General features: G+C 38.3%; 1 long non-coding RNA gene across 1 annotated transcript in view; it reads right to left on the bottom strand.

Annotated features, from left to right (window-relative positions):
• Nucleotides 1-2,851: 2,851 nt before the first annotated feature.
• The window catches only part of LOC309636710, a 13,917-nt gene continuing 1,233 nt past the window's right edge, over nucleotides 2,852-15,535 (bottom strand). Inside the window, exon 2 of the long non-coding RNA XR_014250164.1 lies at nucleotides 2,852-15,520. This is a non-coding gene — a long non-coding RNA (uncharacterized lncRNA). The remainder of the gene's footprint in view (nucleotides 15,521-15,535) is intronic.

The raw sequence follows: 15,535 nt of genomic DNA, 5'->3' as shown, positions 1-15,535 counted from the left end.
GGAACCATGTGTTTTGTTCACCAGTACGTGTCTAGCATCTAGCTCAAAGCCTGACATAGAATAGGCCCTTACTGAAAAAAATGAGTGAATAAATGACTTTCTATGAGTGGGGGTGGGATGTGAGAGGGAATTTCTTCCTCCTTAATTACCACTGTTGTTAAAGTAATAAGGCATAATCATTGGTGGAGAATCATGGGCCAAATTCTGCACTTCTTTAGATATCAAAGGGAATTTCTGGCGAAGAGCGATCAACTTAGTTAAAAAAAGATATATGTAGGAGGTGGGACTTGGAATTATTTTCAGAATGATGAAGCAAGGCATTTCCAGTTAGGGAAGAGCATTTTAAAAAGGTACAAATATGGGCATTAGAATCTTAAAAATAACAATAATAAACTGACACTGAACTTGCATGTACTAAGTGTCTGTGTGTATTATCTCATTCGAGAATCACTGTAACTTAAAGACAGTATATAGCACGGGGATTAAAATTGCAGGTTTTGGGTTCAAATTACAGCTGAGTAATCTTGGACAAATTATTTAACATCTCTGTGCCTCTGAGTGCATCTGTGTGGAATGGGGATAATATAGCAACATCTCATGGGATTGCGGTGAGGATTTAAAGAGCTGATGCATGTAAGATGCCTAGAGTGCTCAACAAATATTAAGTAGATACTGTTCTTGTTTTTTAAAGATGAAAAAACAAAGGTTTAGAAAGGTTTAGTATATTGCCTAAGGTCTTACAGCTGGTAAGTAAGAGAGTTGGGAGAAGAACCCATATTAAATACTACCATCAACTGGAAGAGACCTTAGGAATTCTTTAACAATCATCTTGCTACCAGGGTATTTGAATCATATCTATAAGGAACCTCTCAAAAAGTGCTCATCTGTCAGCTTTATTGATGTTACTGTAATAGGGGTGGATACAATAGAACTTAGGTGATGCCTAAAAATAGTGATCTACATGTTTTGTCAGGCCAAAATCCAATTCAAATTAGCTTAAGCACATTATGTGATATCATACTATGATATGGGATGATATATAATACCATATCTTAGGGTACCATTTTTCAAACACATGTAGACACTGTTACACAAAATCAACATACATGGAAAAGCATTGTTAAATTTGCTCAAAAGAGCTTTTTCAATATGATTTATCAATTGATGGATATTAAAAGTGTCAAACTATAATGTGGATATCCTCAAAGTATTTTGAGAGGTCTTCATACTTTAAGATATTGGGAAATATTAGTTCAAAATAGATCTGTGTTAGCTGATATGTTAGTCCCATGTCAGGCCATTGAGCACTTGAAATGTGGCTTAGTTTGAATTGAGATGTGTGGTAAGTATAAAATACAAAATAAATTTAGAAAACCTAGAATAATATAAAATATCTCAATAATTTATATTGATTACATGTTGAAATGATAATATTTTAGATATTTAGGTATGTTGGGTTATATAAATATATTATTAAAATAAATTTCACTTGTTTCTTTTTACTCTCAATATGGTTACTAGAAAATTTTAAATTAATTATGTATATCACATTACACTTCTGTTGGACAGTACTGATCTAGATAATATAATTGCTCTTAATTTTATCATTTCAAGACATTAGAGACTCATCAGAAATTATTAAAAGGTAATATGTAACTATAAAAATATCTTCTCTAGAAAGCTACTCTCTCCATGCACCATCCACCCCCTTTCCTCTGGGCTGAGTTAAAAGTTTTCTTCATGCTCCATATTTTAAAATTTTTAATTTTATTGAAGTATAGTTGATTTTCCTTCATGATCGTTTATTGCCCCTGTACTTGACTTTATGCTAGTGCTTATCACATTGTACAGGGTTCATTTATTGGTCTCTTTTGCTAGTTTGTGAGCTCTTGGGAAGGGACTGTTTTTTATTTGCACTGTCCTTAGAATTTGTGCACATGGTATGTACTCCACGATTCTTTCTTTTTCCAGGTTTATTGAGATATAATTGACATACAGTACTATATAAGTTTAAGATATCCAGCATAATGATTTGCTTTACATACATCATGAAGTGACTATGACAACTTTAATAAACATCCATCATCTCCCATAGGTGCAAAATTAAAGAAATAGAAAAAAAATTTTCTTCTTGTGATGAGAACTCCAGGAATTTACTCTAACTTTCATATATAACATACAACAGTGTTGATTATATTTACCATGTTGTATGTTACATCCCTAGTACTTAGGTATAATACATTTAATACATTTAATACCATGACTCATTTATTTTGCAACTAGAAATTTGTATTTCTCAACTTCCCTCGCCTAGTTCTTTCCTCCCCCTGCCCTCCTCCCCTCTGGCATATACCTCCTTGTTCTCTGTACTATAACTCTGTTTATGTTTTGTTATGTTTGTTCATTTGTTTTGTGTTTTTAGATTACACAGATAAGTGAAATCATATGGTATTTGTCTTTGTCTGTCTAAATTTTTTCACTTAGCATAATACCCTGTAGGTCCATCCATGTCACAAATAACAAGATTTCCTTCTTTTTTATGGCTTAGTAGTATTCCACTGTATGTATATATAGTACATCTTCTTTATCCAGTCATCTCCTGATGGACACTTAGGTTGCTTCCATATCTCGACTACTGTAAGTAATGCTGCAATGAACATAGGAGTGCATATATACTCTAGTGTTTTTGTTTTCTTCGGATAAATGTCCAGAAGTGCTGTTGCTGGATCATATGGTAGTTCTAGTCTTAATTTTTTGAGGAATCTCCATACTGTTTTCTATAGTAGCTGTACCAATTTACATTGCCACCAACAGTGTACAGGATTCCTTTTTCTCCAAATTCTCACCAACATTTATTTGTGGGTTTTTTTTTTTTATAAATTTATTTTTATTTATTTATTTTCGGCTGCATTGGGTCTTTGTTGCTGTGCGCGGGCTCTTCTCTAGTTGTGGGGAGCGGGGGTTGCTCAGCAGTTGTGGCGCAGGGCTTAGCCGCTCCGCAGCATGTGGGATCCTCCCGGGCCAGGGCTTGAACCCGTGTCTCCCACATTGGCAGGCAGATTCTTAACCACTGTGCCACCAGGAAGTCCCTATTTGTGGTTATTTTGATGATAGCTATTCTGACAGGTGTGAGGTGATATTTCATTGTTATTTTGATTTACATTTCACTAATAATTGGCAATGTTGAACATTTTTTCATATGCTTGTTGGCCATCTGTATATCTTCCTTGGAAAAATGTTTATTCAGATCCTCTGTCCATTTTTAAATGGATTGTTTGTGGGTTTTTTTTTTTGATGTTTAGTTGTATGAGTTATTTTCATATTTTGCATAGTAACTCCTTATCAGTATATCATTTGCAAATATTTTCTCCCATTCAGTAAGTGGCCTTTTTGTTTTCTTGATTGTTTCCTTTGCTGTGCAAAGACTTTTTAATTTGATGTAGTGCCATTTGTTTAATTTTGCCTTTGTTTCTTTTGCCCAAGGAGACAGAGCCAAAAAATATTACAAAGACTGCTGTCAAAGAGTGTACTGCCTATGTTTTCTTCTAGAAGTTTTACGATTTCAAGTCTTACATTTAAGTCTTTAGTCCATTTTGAATTTATTTTTGTGCATAGAGTGAGAGAGTAGTCCAGTTTGATTCTTTTGCATGTAGCAGTCCAGTTTTCACAAATGTATTGAAGAGGCTGTCTTTTCCCCATTGTATATTCTTGCCTCCTTTGTCATACATTAATTGCCCATATAAGTTTGGGTTCATTTCTGAGCTCTCTATTTTGTTCCATTGATCTATGTGTCTGTTTTTGTGCTAGTGCCATACTGTTTTGATAACTGTAGCTTTGTAGTGTAGTTTGAAATCTGGGCGCTTGATACCTGTAGCTTTGTTCTTCTTTCTTAAGATTGTTTTAGCTATTCGAAGTCTTTTGTGTTTTCATACAAATTTTAGATTTATTTGTTATAGTTCTGTGAAAATGCCATTGGTATTTTGATAGTGATTGCATTGAATCTGTAGATTGCCTTGAATAGTACGGGCACTTTAACAATATTAATTCTTCCTATCCATGAACATAGTATATCTTTCCATTTGGTGTCATTTTCAATTTCTCTCATCAGAGTCTTATAGTTTTCCAAGCACAGGTCTTTTATTTCCTTAGTTAGATTAGTTAGACTTATGCCTAGGTATTTTATTCTTTTTAATGTGATGGTAAATGGGATTGTTTTCTTAATTCCTCTTGTTCATTGTTAGTGTAAAGAAATGCAACAGATTTCTATTTGTTGATTTTGTATCCTACAATTTCACCAAATTGTTGATGAGCTCAAGTAGTTTTTGGGGGGTGTCTTTAGAATTTTCTATGTATAGTATCATATCATCTGCAAACAGTGACAGTTTCACTTCTTCCTTTCAAATTGGACTCCTTTTATTTATTTTTCTTCTCTGATTGCTGTGGCTAGGACTTCTATTGATAATACTATGTTGAATAAAAGTGGTGAGAGTGGGCATCCTTGTCATGTTCCTGTTCTTAGAGGAAATGCTTTCAGCTTTTCACCATTGAGTATGATGTTAGCTGTCAGTTTGTTATATATGGCCTTTATTATGTTGAGGTATATTCCATCTATACCCACTTTCTGGAGAGTTTTTTTTGTAAATGGATGTAGAACTTTGTCAAAAGCTTTTTCTGCATCTATTGAGATGATAATATGATTTTTTATTCTTCAGTTTGTTAATGTGATCTGTCACATTGATTTGTGGATATTGAATCATCCTTGCATCTGTGGTATAAATCCCACTTGATAATGATCCTTTTAATGTATTGTTAGATTTGGTTTGCTAGTATTTTGTTGAGGATTTTTGCACCTATGTTCATCAGTGATATTGGCCTGTAATTTTCTTTTTTTGTAATATCTTTGTCTGGTTTGATATCAGGGTGATGCTGGCCTCATAAATTAGTTGGGAAGTGTCCCTGCCTCTGCAAGTTTTTGGAATAGTTTGAGAAGGATAGGTGCTAATTCTTCTTTAAACGTTTGGTAGAATTCACATATGAAGTCACCTGGTCCTGGACTTTTGTTTGTTGGGAGCTTTTTTTTTCTTTAATTACTGATTCAATTTCATTACTAGTAATTGGTCTGTCCTTATTTTCTACTTTTTCCTGATTCAGTCTTGGGAGATTGTGCGTTTCTAGGAATTTGTCCATTTCTTCTAGGTTGTCCATTTTATTGGTGTATAATTCTTCATAGTAATCTCTTACAATCTTTTGTGATTTCTGTGGTATTATTTGTAACATCTCTTTTTTTTCTGATTTTATTGATTTGGGTCCTCTGTTTCTTGCAAGTCTGGCTAACAGTTTATCAATTTTGTTTATCTTTTCAAGGAACCAACTCTTAGTTTTACTGATCTTTTCTATTGTTTTTTCCGTCTCTATTTACTTTATTTATGCTCTGATCTTTATGATTTCTTTCCTTATATTAACTTTGGATTTTGTTTGTTCTTCTTTTTCTAGTTCTTTTAGGTGTAAGGTTAGGTAGTTTATTAGATTTTTCTTGTTTCCTGAGGTAGGCTTTTATCGCTATAAACTTCCCTCTTAGAAATGTTTTTCCTACATGCCATAGATTTTGGATCATCATGTTTTTTTCATTTGTCTCCTGGTATTAAAAATTTTTTTTCTCTTATCCTTTTTTTGTTTAGTAGCATGCTGTTTAATCTCCACATATTTGTGGGTTTTTTGCAGTTTTTTGTCTTGTAGTTGATTTCTAGTCTTATAGCATTGTGGTTGGAAAAGATGCTTGATATAATTTCAGTTTTTTAAAATTTATTGAGACTTGTTTTGTGGCCTGGCATATGATCTATCCTGGAGAATGTCCCATCTGTACTTGAAAAGAATGTATATTCTGCCATTGTTGGCTAGAATGTTCTATATCTATCTATTAAGTCAATTTGGTCTAATGTGTCATTTAAGGCCAGTGTTTCCTTATTGATTTTGTGTCTGGATGATCTGTTGATTGATGTAAATGGGTTGTTAAAGTCCCTTACTAATATTGTGTTACTGTCAGTTTCTCTCTTTATGTCTGTTAATATTTTCTTTATGTATTTAGGTGCTCCTATGTTGGATACATATATATTTACAATTGTTATATCTTCTTCTTGTATTGGTCCCTTGAACATTATGTAATGTCCTTCTTTGTCTCTTGTTACACTCTTTATTTTAAAGCCCACTTTGTCTGACATAAATATTGCTACCCCAGCTTTCTTTTCATTTCCATTTGCATGGAATACCTTTTTCCATGCTCTCATTTTCAGTCTGTGTGTACCTTTACATCTGAAATGTGTCTCTTGTAGACCACATAAATATAGGTTTTGTTTTTGTGTCTATTCAGCCACTCTATGTCTTTTGATTGAAGTATTTAGTCCATTTACATTTAATGTAATTATTGATAGGTATGTACTTCTTGCCATTTTGTTAATTTTGGGGGGTTGTTTTTGTAGTTTTTGTTGTTGTTCTTTCTTCTTCTTTTGTTCTCTTTCTTTGTGATTTGATGACTATCTTTAGTGCTATGTTTGGATTCCTTTCTTTTGTGTGTGTGTATCTATTATAGATTTTTGGTTTGTGGTTACCATGAGGTTTATATGTAGCAATCTATCTATCTATCTATCATCTACCTATACATATGTATATATATATAATAATATATGTGATTATATTAAGTTGTGATCTCTTAATTTCAAACGCATTTTAACAACCCTGCATTATTACTCCTCTTTCCCCCATTTACTCTTTTTGACATCATATTTTATATATTTTTATTTTGTGTATCCCTTAACCACTTATTACAGATATAGATGACTTTACTACTTTTGTCTTTTAGCCTTCCTACTAGCTTTATACATGGTTGATTTCCTACATTTACTGTATATTTGCCTTTACCAATGAGATTTTTTCTTTCATAATTTTCACGTTTCTAGTTGTGGCCTTTTCTTTTTCACTTAGAGAAGTCCTTTTAACATTTCTCTTACAGCTGGTTTGGTGGTGCTGAACTCTTAGCTTTTGCTTGTCTGTAAAGATTTTGATCTCGCCATCAAATCTGAATGAGAGCCTTGAGGGGTAGAGTATTCTTGGTTGTAGGTTTCTCCCTTTCATCACTTTAAATATATCATGCCAGGGACTTCCCTGATGGTCCAGTGGTTAAGAATCCATGCTTCCAATGCAGGGGGCATGGGTTTGATCCCTGGTTGGGCAACTAAGATCACACAAGCTGTGCAGCACAACCAAATAAATAAATGAATGAATAAATAAATAAATCATGCCACTTCATTCTGGCCTGCAGGGTTTCTGCTGAAAAGTCAGCTGATAGCCTTAGGGGAATTCCTTTGTATTTGTTGCTCTTCCCTTGCTACTTTTAATATTCTTTCTTTAATTTTTGACATTTTAATTATGTCTTGGTGTGGTCCTCTTTGGGTTAATCCTCTTTGTGACTATCTGTGCTTCTTGGATCTGTGTGCCTGTTTCCTTTCCCAGGTTGGGGAATTTTTCAGCTATTATGTCTTCAAATATGTTTTCTGCCCCTTTCTCTCTCTTTTCCTTCTGGGACCCCTGTAATGTGAATATTAGTGCACTTGATGTTGTCTCAGAGATCTCTTAAACTGTCCTCATTTCTTTTTATTGTTTTCTTTTTTCTTTTCAGCATCAGTGATTTCCATTATTCTGTCTTCCAGCTCACTGATTTGTTCCTCTATTGCATCTAATCTACTCTTGATTCCTTCTACTATATTTTTCATTTCAGTTTTTGTATTCATCTCTGGTTCTTCTTTATATTTTCTAACTAATTCTTTGTTAAGAACGTCTAACATCTCACTCTGTCCATTCTATCTTCTCCTGAGTTCTTTGATCATCTTTATGTTCCTCTGTCACCTCATTTTGCCTAATTTGCTATTTTTATTTCTGTGTATCTGATAGGTTGGTTATGTTTCCTAACCTTGGAGAAGTGGCCTTTTGTAGGAGTCATCTTACACATCCCAGCAGCACACTCCTCTCTGGTCACGAGAGCTATACGCTCTAGGGGTGCCCCCAATGTGGGCTGCATTCATCCTCTGTTGTGGTGGGCTGACTACTTTGTGTGGTCTAGTAGGTGTGGCTGGCCCACAGTTTGGTTGGTTGCCAAGTTCTTCCCAGTGTGTAGACTGCTGGCCACTGGTTGGTGGGGCTGGGTCATGGGGCGGCTGGCTGCAGAGCCTCATGGGGTTCCCAGGGCTAGTACAGGCTCACTGGTGGGTAGAACCAGGTTACAGGGCCAGGGTTCCTAGATCTAGTGTCAGCCTGCTGGTGGGTGAGGCCAGTTTCTGACGTGGCTTGCTGCGAGCTCTGTGGGCTGCTGGCCCACCTGTGAGTGGGACTGGATCCCAGGGTGGCTGGCTGAGGGGTTCAAAGTCTCTTGGAGCTGGTGTTGGCCTGCTGGTGGGCAGAGCCTGGGCTCAGGATGTCCTGGGGTTTGTGCTGGTCACTCTTAGTCAGAGCCATGTCCTGGGTTCTCTGGGTGCAAAACGCTGGGGTCCTGAAACTAGTGTCAGCCCCCTGGTAGCGGGGGCCAGATCCTGGGCCCACTGGCTGATAGGCCCAAGGTTCCCAGATTGGTGTTGACCTAATGGTGGGCAGGGCCAGGGCACATGGGGTCCTGGGGCTGAGGCAGGTCTGCTGGTGGGTTGGCTGGGTGCTGACAAGACAGTATGCATGTTGTTGTGTTCCTTGGACTAGTGCCGGCCGACTGGTGGGCAGAGCAGTGTCCTGGGATTATTGGCTGTAGGACCCTAAGGGTTCTGGAGCTTGTTTGGTCTGCTGGTGGGTGGGTGCTGCCTGTGGGGTCTGGGGTGCCCTGAAGGCTTGTGTCAGCCCACTGGTGGATGGGGCCAGATCCTGGGGCAGCTGGCTAATTGGCCCAATGTGTCTCAGAGCTGGTGTTGGCTTGTTGGTGGATGGGCTGGGTCCTGCTACGGCAGGCTGTGGGGCTGCAGTGGTCCTGGGGCTTGTGCCCACCTACTCGTGGGTAAGGCCAAGGCCAAGGGGTTCCTGGGGCTGGTTCTGGCCTGGTAGATGGAGCTTGGTCCTGACATCTCTGGCTGCAGGGCACTGGGGTTCTGAAGTTGGTGTATTGACCCACTGATGGGTGGAGCCGGGTCCCAGGGGGTCCTAGGGCTGGTGTCTGCTCGCTGGTGGGTGAGGCTGGTCCCAAGGCTAGTACAGGCCCACTGGTGGGTGGAGCTGTGTCCTGCGGTCTCTAGCTGCAGGGTCCTGGGGTTCTCGGGGTTAGTGCTGGCTCACTGGTGTGTGGAGCCAGATCCTGGACCCTCTGTTGGCTATGACCATATCTCAGGATGTCTGTGGGCTCAGTGGGTCTTAAGGCAGCCTGCCTTATTAGTCCTGATGCTAAGAAGCTAGAGCGAGGATTCCAAAATGGCACTTGCCAGCACCAGTGTCCTAGGGGTAGAATGAGCTGCCAAAAGTGGTTGTCTGTGTCTCAAGGGTGAGCTCCATTTGCCTCCTGCCTCTCCAGGAGGCTCTCCAAGATCATCAGGTGGCTCTGACCCAGGCTCCTTTCAAATTACTGCTTCTGCCCTGGGTCCTGGAACATGTAAGATTTTGTATGTGCCTTTCGAGTGTGGAGTCTCTATTTCCCACAACCCTCTGGCTCTCCCCAAAGTAAGCCCCACTAGCCTTCAAAGCCAAATATTCTGGAGGTTCATCTTCCAGGTATAGGACCCCATGGGATGGGGAGCCCTATGTGGGGTTCAGGCCCCTTGTTCCTTGGGGAGAACCTCTGTAATTGTAATCATCCTCCCATTTGTGGATCACCCACCAGGGGGTATGGGTCATGACTATACTGTGTCTCCTCCCATCCTACCCATCTCACTGTGGTTCCTTCTTTATAGCTTTAGTTGTAGACAATCTTTTCTTCTAGATTCCAGTCTTTCTTATCAATAGTTGCTCTGTAAATAGTTGTAATTTTGGTTTGCCCGTGGGACGAGATGAGCTCAGGGTCTTCCTACTCTGTTATCTTGGCCACTCACCTCCATGATTCTTAATGAAAGAGTTAAATAATTTGTTCAAAGGCATGTAACTCAAGGAGAAACAGCAGAGATTAAAGCAAAATCTGTTTCACTGTAATGCCCAAGTTTTTGTGACATATTGCACATATTTCAAAGATTAAAATGATTTTGCACTGTCATCTATAAAAGGGTATGTTTTCACTAACATAGTTTACCTATGTTGTGAAGAGAGCTCAAATTTCTAAGTCACCTAAAGTTTTATTTATTTATCGCACTTTACTAAGGCTTTCAAATAATTCTACTACAGATTCAACTTCTCAGTTTCTCTCACATGATTATTTTCAGGAAAACCACAGGAAAAACTTTCCCTAGATCTGCATCAGCTTTTTGGATCTTAGAAGTCTTTTATCTTCTCCTCCCTTGACAGGAAATATGCATAGAAAGAACAAGGTCCTCTATGCCTTGTGTTTGCCAACATGACTTCTTGTGACTATTTTTTCTCCAATCGTTAAGGCTTTTCCTTTTGTTATGAGTTCGAGGATTTCGGGACTTTAATTAAAGAAAAGACCACCAGGTGGCAGTAGCACACAACAAGCTTTATTTTGGTGTGCTTGGCAGGTTCAGGCAAGGGGAAATCCCTCACAGCAGGCGACCTTCCAGAGTCAGGTGGGGGCCCACCACCAGAAGGGGAAGAGGACAAGGGAACTCCCAGGCAAGAGGGGAACCAGAGAGGAGGCTTACATAGCTAGGTGATGTTGCAGACAGCTTAGTCATGGATCTCGGAAGGGTAGCAGTGACTTGCGTTCTTAGGCTGAGGTTTGTCTTGCGGATGCTGGGCATGCAAAACAGGCAGGCTCTAAATGGCTTAAAATATGGTTATTTAGGATATAGTTAAAGCAATTAGATGTGTAAAAATTTGAGTTTGGCAGAGGCAAGCTTTTGAGCTAGTGGTCCCAATCTGCTATGAAGTAAACAATATAGGGCCAATATGCAGGGGCCATTTTTAATCCATTTATGTAAACCTTTATCATCCTAACTTTTAACTCATTGATTTTTTGCAATTAGAGCTGCTGAGATTCTACTTTATATTAAATAAAGTTCACTAATTAAGCTTTTAAATATTTCTGATATTTAAAAATTTTGACTTTTGCTACAGACAACAAAATTTTAAAGCTGTCATGATTAAGACAGATATATAGTGATTTTTTTTCAACAGATAGAAAGGTAATGCTTGGGATGTTTTAAGTAACTAGACGTTGGGGAAGAAAATTGTGATGTGGCCAAAATTTCCAAGTTCTTAATGTGTTGGGTTTTGTTTATTGAATTTTTAAAATAAAATACTTCAAAAATTCAGGAAAGTATACATTTCATTCATGTACTGAGGGGTAACAGAGTATGCCACCCCAAAATGTACTTTTGGCAAATGGATTATTTTGAGCTAAAGGGTATTGAGATCTATCATGAAAAGCTCTAAAGTAAATTTTCATTTGTAGAGGTGTCTCCCTCTTCAGTATCTGAAAGAGGAGTACTATTAAAACTCTTATCAAAGGAGAAGGCAAGGACTCAAATCTGCATAACAAACCTTACTAAACAGCTCCTTTACCACGCTTTTCTTGGTCACCTTCCTATAACTTGCCTCGCTCACCCAGAAGCTCCAAACCTCTTTTCCTTTGTTGGTATTAAAACCCAAGTTCTAACCCTCTCTTTAAGGTTACTCATCACTGAGGGTTCTTATTCGTACATGTGCAATGCACATGTTAATTAGCTTGTTTTTCTCTTGCTAATCTATTTTTGGCCAGTCTAGTTTACAGGACCCCAGCTGGAGAACCTAAGTTGGGCATAGGAAGAGATTTTTCCTTTCCTACGGTATATACTAATGTAGGGGAGAAAAAAATAATTTTCCTTCTACCTTTCTGAGTTCTTGGCTGACACCCCTATAATAAAAGACTGATTAACAAGGGAAACAAACAGAAGTTTCATGTATATACCTCATGTATACATGGGAGATACCCAGGGAAAAATGAGTACCTCCCTGAGGTGGACTAAGCCACAGGCTTAAATACCATTTTCAGCTCAAGACAAAAGAGAGAAAGAAGGGTGTGAGGAAGCCAGTTATGCGGAAGTTACCAGGAAAGGCATGGTAAACCAGGGTAAAGTTTGTTATGTAGATTTAAGTCAGTGCCTTCTCCATTTGTCACCCCCCACCCCATCTTTGGCCTGTCTAGCCCAGTCTTAGCAAGAATCCTGCTAAGTCAGGTTAGTGAGAATGCTCCCACCCTTGATATCTGAGTAAATTCTTTATCTTCCACTTTTGATGTATCAGCCCTTGGCCAGTCTTCAGCAGGAATCCACCTGCCCTGATGTCTCCACTAAGTAATTTTTCTTCCACTGACCCCTTCATTCCATTGTTTGGCTACAAATCCTCAGCTATCTTTGCTGTATTCAGAGTTGAGCCTGATCTCTCTCCCCCACTGCAATGCTCTTATTGCAATAGTCTTGAATAAAGTCTTCCTTACTTGTAGTTCCTTACTTGTTAATGTTTTAACAAGTGTCAGAATAATTTTTCTTTAATAATACCACATAATCAATCCTAACATTCCTTTATACTTTTAAAAAAATAAACCATTACATATGCAATTGATACACTAAAAAGATTATCGATCTTACTCATAACACAGCAATGAAATTAAAACCACACTGAGATTCTATTTAACAGACTGGCAAAAATCCAAAAGTTTGACAACATATTCCCCTGATGAAGCTGTGTAGAAAAAAGGAATTTACATACATTGCTGACTGGGTTGCAAAATGCCAACAGTTCAATGGAGGGGGAGGGGTATTTGATCATACTTAGCAAAATTACGTATGAATTTGCTATTTGACCTAAGAACCCAACTTCTGGAACATATCCTAAAACAAGATATCCATAACTATTCATTACAGCATTATTTGTAATAGCAAAAGACTGGAAACCACCCAGATGTCCATCAATAGGGAAGTAGTTGAATACATTATGGTATATGAAATAAAATTACATTTTATGGCAAGACAAGAAAAATTTAAACATAAAAAAATTTTCTCTGCTCTTTTGTCCCCTCTTCCCACCTCTACTGTGCATTGTGTATCTGCATTATGCATCGACCAAGCCTCTCCATTGGCAGGAATACCTGCTCAACAATAAAGAGCAACATTCTCCTAGCACCAAGCCAACTCCTTACAAGATAACAGTCCTTCTTAATCTTGTATGGGGCCACAATGACCCATGACCCACTACACGCTAGATTACATTAACTGTCAATAATACATCATTTAACATACAGCCCTCTGTCTCAAAAACATGTAACTGTGCTTTGACCTGTAAAAGGCAGAACCGTTCTTGGAGCTTTCTGAGAGACTGTTCCTGGGTTATAACCCTCAATTTGGCACAAGTGGGCTTCCCTGGTGGCGCAGTGGTTAAGAGTCTGCCTGCCAATGCAGGGGACACGGGTTCGAGCCCTGGTCTGGGAAGATCCCACATTCCACGGAGCAACTAAGCCCGTGCGCTGCAACTACTGAGCCTGTGCTCTAGTGTCCACGTGCCACAACTACTGAAGCCCGCGTGCCCAGAGCCCGTGCTCCGCAACGAGAAGCCACCACAATGAGAAGCCCGTGCACCACAACGAAGAGTAGCCCCCCCACCACTCACCACAACCAGAGAAAGCCTGCACACAGCAATGAAGACCCAGTGCAGCCAAAAATAAATAAATAAATTTATTAAAAAAAAATTTGGCTCAAGTAAAATTTCCATTTCTTTCTTCCATCAACTGATCTTTTCATCAACAGGGACTAGTTGAATATATTGTGCTACATCTACACTGTGCAGAGTAGCACTGTGCTACACTGGAGTACTGTGCAGAAATGAGTAATCTCTCTCTATATATACTAGTATTGAGTGATCTCCATAATTTATTAGTAAGTAAAAAAAAGGTGGAAAAAAGTATGCTACCAGTTATCTAAGAAAAAGGGAGATATGGATAAATGTACATAAACTATATATTTAGAATAAAAAAAATTAACAAAATGTTTAAATCATTGCCTACAGGGCAGGAAGGGAGTACAGGTGACAATAAGGATTTTTCAGTGTGAAGAAAGGGAGTTGTACAATCAATGAGGATAAATAAAATCTTGAATTCCTGAATTTGAATTGGAAGTTAGAGTTCATGATGCTTTTTATTAAAAAAACCAGAAGGCCGTATTTACCCAACTGTGTCCACAGAACAGGTTATAAAAACAATACAACTCAATAACAATTAGTACCACAAACATTCAGATTATGGTCTTTAAATACCATTTCCCACTAAAGGAACCAGAGCACTTTGAATAAATGGCTAATTACAGGTATTGGGTAAGAAATGTACAAAGCCAGCCTCCAAAGCAATCAAAGACTACTATGGCCATGTCAAAAGGACTCAGGAGCCAACGTGAATAAGCTCCCATTGGCCTACTGACAATAACTGCAATGGATTATAACTCAAAAAATATGTTTAAAACCCTGGATTCACAATCATAGCTGTTCACTTTTAGGGTTTTTATCCATCAGGAATTTTTTTTAACAGTTAGGTGATTATCTAATTTTATTTTTCATTAGAATAACCATTCATTCAGTATTACTTATTGACCAGTTAATCCTTTTCTCACTGATATGTAATACCAATGTCATGTATCAAATTCACATATACATATATATCTTTTCTGGGCTATTTATCTTGTTCCTTTATTTGTCCATCCTTGTGTTAATACAATACTATCTGAATTACTATGACTTTACTATATAACTCATTATCTAGTGGACAAGCCCCTTCAGTCTTATATTCCTCCTCAAATTGTCTTGGATCCTGTAAATATTTTTCTACATAAATGTGAAAAATATTAGTATAGCAACCTCAGCAGAAAAACACAACTTATTTTTAAAAATCACCAGCAATTCTACACTGGAAATATGAAAAAGATTAACTGAATAAGTGGGTAACTGAATACATTTAACACTCAACTACAAGGTTATATAGGATTAAAAGTTATAAAGTAGTATTTATTACACCTGAATGTTATTACGTGGGTTCTTGGGGAAAATATATAAGGACTTTGAGTTTTTTGTTTTTTGTTTTTAAATTCATTTATTTATTTTACTTATTTTTGGCTGTGTTGAGTCTTCGTTTCTGTGAGAGGGCTTTCTCTAGTTGTGGCAAGTGGGGGCCACTCTTCATCGTGGTGCGCGGGCCTCTCACTGTCGTGGCCTTTCTTGGTGCGGAGCACAGGCTCCAGACGCGCAGGCTCAGTAGTTGTGGCTCACGGGCCTAGTTGCCCGTGATGTGGGATCTTCCCAGACCAGGGCTCGAACCCATGTCCCCTGCATTGGCAGGCAGATTCTCAACCACTGCGCCACCAGGGAAGCCCCGGACTTTGAGTTTTTGAAATATGAATTTTCCCCTATACTTTTTTGGTCAGGACAAGAACTGAAAAAGAGAAAT

Source organism: Balaenoptera physalus (genome assembly GCF_965194825.1).
Source record: "Balaenoptera physalus genome assembly, chromosome: 10".
Classification (NCBI taxonomy): domain Eukaryota; kingdom Metazoa; phylum Chordata; class Mammalia; order Artiodactyla; family Balaenopteridae; genus Balaenoptera; species Balaenoptera physalus.
Note: the sequence above shows the minus strand (reverse complement) of the source record. Positions and strands in the feature narration are given on the sequence as shown.